Raw genomic sequence first — 4,758 nt, forward strand, 5'->3', positions numbered from 1 at the left:
AAGGATGTATAGTATAAATTCCTGGTAGCATTTTTTTGAGACAGGGTCTCCTATACCACCCCTCCCGCCAACTGGCCTGGAACTTGCTATGTAGTCCAGTTTGTTTTCCATCTCTCAGAGGGTTATGACGGTTGGTTCACTGATCTCTTTTCTGTGTGGCTACGCTACTCTCTAGGAATAACTTGCACGACTTCAGAACTTACATTCACTCTTCACACTTCATTCCAGGGTACTGCTTAATAAGTTATTATCAGTTGTACTAAATTTTCCTTGTACCGGAATTAATTCTTATAACTTTAGCTACTCCCCAAGCTTCGGTTATGGCCTCTATAAACCACACAGCTTTCTGATCATTTAAGGCTTTACATGGCTCCCAGAAGATCTCTACTTAGTCACAGACGTAATTTAGGTCACCTGAAAACTGACCAAACAAATGACGTTCACTGATGACTCTGCATGCATATTCTTAAAGACCACCAAGCAGAAAAGGTCACTCTGATAAATTCAAGTTGTAAGAGAGTCACGAGACTGTACATTCAATCCAAATAACCATTATGATTGACAAACCAAGCCAATTAAGTAAAGAATGGCTCACTTACTGGTTTTATATAGAAGTTTAGTAAGTAATAAATGCTCCTTTAATCTGGCTCTTGGTCAGGCTTCTTGGAATCATTAACAGTCCTTTAGCAATTTTATCTAAAAGAGGTATCGATCCTGGTATCCCAGCCAAAGTCTAACTCACAGAATCATGGTCCGCTCTTCCCAAATTCCCTTTGACAACCTAGACTATAGCATGCTCCCTATGTCAGTGACTCTAGAGAGGTCAAAACAAGCTCCCTCTGGCTAAATTCATTATGTAGTCATCTTAATGAGCTCCTATCACTTCTTTCCCTGCCATGCATTCATCAATATAAATGTTCATATTTTAATTCTTTTCAGCAAGAGATAGATCTTCAATCAGTCCTTTGACAGATATTTATAACTATTTCTTTTTTAATATTTTATTTATTTTTAGTATATGTGTATGAGTGTATTGCCTGCATGTATCCACATCCCACCGCCACAGGCAAGTCCCTCCGGGATCTGCTGCTTCTCGGCTAGAAAGAACCTTTCTTTTCAACCTCACAGCACACCACCTCCCTTACCTACTTAGTGCTCAAACGAGGACTTAATGAATGTTCACATTCCTATCTGTACTTAAAGTGCAACATTTTCCACAGTTTCTTTAGATTTAAAAAAATTTGTTTTTATTTATGTGTATGAATGTTTGCCTGCATGTATGTAAGTGCTCCCATGTCGTGTGGTATCCATGGAGGCCAGAAGAGAGCATCACATCCCCTGCAACTGGAGTTATGGATGATTGTTAGTTGCTATGTGGGTGCTGGGAACTGAACATGGGTCCTCTGTGAGAGCAGCCATTGCTCTTAAGTGCTGAGCTCTCTCTTACATCCCCAAGTTTCTTTAGAGCAGGAGTAAATTGTTTTTATTAAAATTATATATATATATATATAAATAAAATCGTTTACTTATGTGTGTGCAAGTGGGTGTGTCTACATGTGTATATGTACATACCTGTGCCACAGGACTCTTGTGCAAGTCAGAGCACAACTTTTTGGAGTTGGTTCTCTCTACCATGTGGATCTTGAGAATTGAACTCAGGTCGCCAGGCTTGACCGCAAGCTCCTTTATGTGCTGAGTCATCTCTTCCACTCTGGTGTTTTTTATAATAGGATTTCCAAACAAATGAAGACTGTAAGGGTTACTTCTTAGTGTCAACCTGATTGGATTTAGGAAGTCCTGAAGGGTTCGGGTGAGGCACAACCTTGGGTGTGTCTGTGATGGTGTTCCCAGCGAGGAGGATCGATTGACAGGCGATCCTCATCCATCTCTCTGCTTGCTGTCCAACTCAGAGACTAGCAAGCACCCACCTTAACAGCTGCGAGGCACTCTCCGCCTGTCCCACCACGATGGCCGGTCTCCCTGACCTGTGAGTCAAAATAAGCTTTCCCTCCTTAATCTGCTTCTTGTCAGGATTTGGTCACTGCAACAAGAAAAATAACGGACACAAAGTAACACAGCCTTTCTCTCAGTCCACCTCGGCTTCTGAGCTTTAGGACCTCAGTTCTTTCACACTGTGCTGTCAAAGTTTGCTCTGATAACAAAAAGTTCCCGAAGACATTTCTCTTGTCGTTGGAAATTCTGTTTAGCTGATTAAGAAAACAAATGAGAAAGGATCAACCTGTGTTAGATTACACTGTTATAACCCACAGCAAACTAGCAAACAGGGCTCATGGAAATGCGTGGGCTCTGAAATTTCAAATCTTCTTGCTTTGCAAACGTCTTTAGAGACTGTAACCTCATACCCCCTCCCAATTACATTAACGAAATTACTTTCTCATATAATGAGTATTCTACCAGCACACATAAATTTTGGAAACGAATGCTGTCATTTTCTATTTTTAAAATATATCTCATGATGGATGAATAATAATCACACCTGGAAACAGTTTTATAAATAAAAAATTAAATTGCATAAAATTATATCCAAAGGTGCTAATGACTGTCAACAGTACTTAAGGAGAGAAAAGGTTATTTTTTTAGACCTCAATGTGTGCTTATGTGTTAACTGGATGTATTTATTTTACCAGCCAGCTTTGCTGTGGTTTGAACACATAGAAATGGCCTTAATGCTTTCTGAGCTCTGGTCATTTTTATTGTTTTCCAACAATGCTTCCCACCTTATTACCAAAGAAATGTCTTCCCAGAGTTTATAAGTATCTTGAGTAAAATACACATAATACCAAAATGAACATGAAAAATACCCAGACCAGAGAGATGGCTTAGCAGTTAGGAGCATATCCTGTTCTTATAGAGGACCTGAGTTCAGTTCCTAGCACCAAAGTGAGGCTGCTTATAACTAACTCTAGCATCAGGTGACGCTATGCCTCTGGGCTCTGTGTGCACCAACACTCTTGGGCATATACCCACACCATACCACATACACACATAATTAAAAATATAATACAATTATGAAAAAACCCCTAAAGAGTCAGTTAACCTGTTAATGTCTAAATGATATCTGATGTCAAACGATAGCCTCAACTCATTTTTTTTCTCATTGAATCAACTAATTTTTCAAATGAAATCACTCATTTCCTAATGACGCAATTGTAAATCAGAGAGTGGCTTTGAGCACTGTCTAGTGCATGACCTGTCATCCCCACCTGTACTGTGGATGGGTGACCACCACACTTGTGTGCCTTACTTGCCCAGCCACTTGATCCATGTTAGTTTTCACATTGTACAGAATATTTCTTCTGAGGAAAAAATACTGATCATGTTTGTGTATTGGCTAAAATGATGGGATTTCTTGGTCATCCAGTCTACATTTCTGAAGCATCATGGCCGATGGTTGTTTCTAAGGAGAACACCACCAAGCCTAGTCATTATTTTCTCTTCTTCCTGTAGGAGTCTAGGGCAGAAATTTGCCTTTCTTGTTTCTCTCCATCACTGTTGGATAATCTGTTGCACTTTAAGTACAGATAGGAATGTGAACATTCATTAAGTCCTTGTTTGAGCACTAAGTAGGTAAGGGAGGTGGTGTGCTGTGAGGTTGATGTGGAAAATTAAGAATCTCTTATGAAAAGCACTAGGCGGGTCCATTTTTGGGGAAGACGGTCATATTAAAGAACGAGAAACAAAAGGCCTGGGCTCTTCAACCTCAGCCCAACCAGCACCCTGTGGCTTCCAGTTAGAAGTCCCCCACCCGCCTGCAGTGTAAGTGCTCACAGGTCACATGACCTGTGGGAGCCTTCCTTGGTGTGTGGCAGGGTGGGACTTCCTGACTTCTACATTGTTTTGTTTTTCTTTCTCATCATTAAACCTTCTTCTAAATCCTATAAAGTGGTAGTATTTGCAAATGGAGAATACCTGGCCATCCCGCATGATCAATTTTCAGGTTTCTGGGGAAAGAACTGTTCTAGCCCCCAAAGAATCTAGCCCACCCTCGGAAGCAGTGTGAGCTATTCTCAGCAGGGATAGATACATTGATGCAGGGGTGGAATGTACATTCAACACCGTGAGTATTTTGTCCCCGTATGTGCATGACAGTCATCATAGAATTCCAAGCGTGTAGGGCATGCTTGAAATCGCCATCATATGTTATCCAGACATGGGTAGTGTATTACAGCCTGCATACGCAGTACCATATGGACACTAGAAAATACCACGTGTTGTCAGGATAATTTTGCATTTAGTACATGACTAAAATGTACCTAGTTTTTGTGTGTGCACACAGATCGCCTTTGTGGTCAGCTCAGAGATAAATCCGACTTGAGGTCTCCTTACTTAAGTTTAATACAAAGCAACAGGGCGATTGGCTTTTCTTTGCACCGCCCCAGCTGTCGATACCCGTTCGTCTGCGACCGGCCGCATCGCCTTTCACTCACTGTGACATTTTTAAAGTGAAAAAAAAAAAGCTTAAAACAGCATATTTGTCGCTTTTTTCTTTCTGGTGACCTTTTAAGCACTGAGGGAAATTACTCTATGTGTACAAAACCCTTTAATCATTAGGCATTTGTTCACAATAGTGCTTTCTATAGGAGTGCAGTTTAATGAATTTTAAGAAATGCATCTTGTACTTTGTATGGGCTGCTGTTACTTTATGCAAGAATTGAAACCTAAGAAAACCTCATAACTAGCTCTTAGATGTGGCCAACATGTACTGCAACTGTTATGTGCCATGAAAAAAGCGACAAA

General features: G+C 40.5%; 1 long non-coding RNA gene across 2 annotated transcripts in view; it reads right to left on the reverse strand.

Annotated features, from left to right (window-relative positions):
- The window catches only part of LOC115070908, a 75,300-nt gene that overhangs the window by 40,019 nt on the left and 30,523 nt on the right, over window positions 1–4,758 (reverse strand). Inside the window, exon 1 of one of the 2 annotated variants that reach the window (XR_003850008.1) lies at window positions 600–675. The exons of the other annotated variant lie outside the window; for it this stretch is intronic. This is a non-coding gene — a long non-coding RNA (uncharacterized LOC115070908). Of the gene's footprint in view, window positions 1–599; window positions 676–4,758 lie in introns of those variants that run through there. 2 annotated transcript variants of the gene reach the window in all.

The sequence above is a fragment of the Nannospalax galili genome, unplaced genomic scaffold (genome assembly GCF_000622305.1).
Source record: "Nannospalax galili isolate Female #2095 unplaced genomic scaffold, S.galili_v1.0 scaffold917, whole genome shotgun sequence".
Lineage (NCBI taxonomy): Eukaryota > Metazoa > Chordata > Mammalia > Rodentia > Spalacidae > Nannospalax > Nannospalax galili.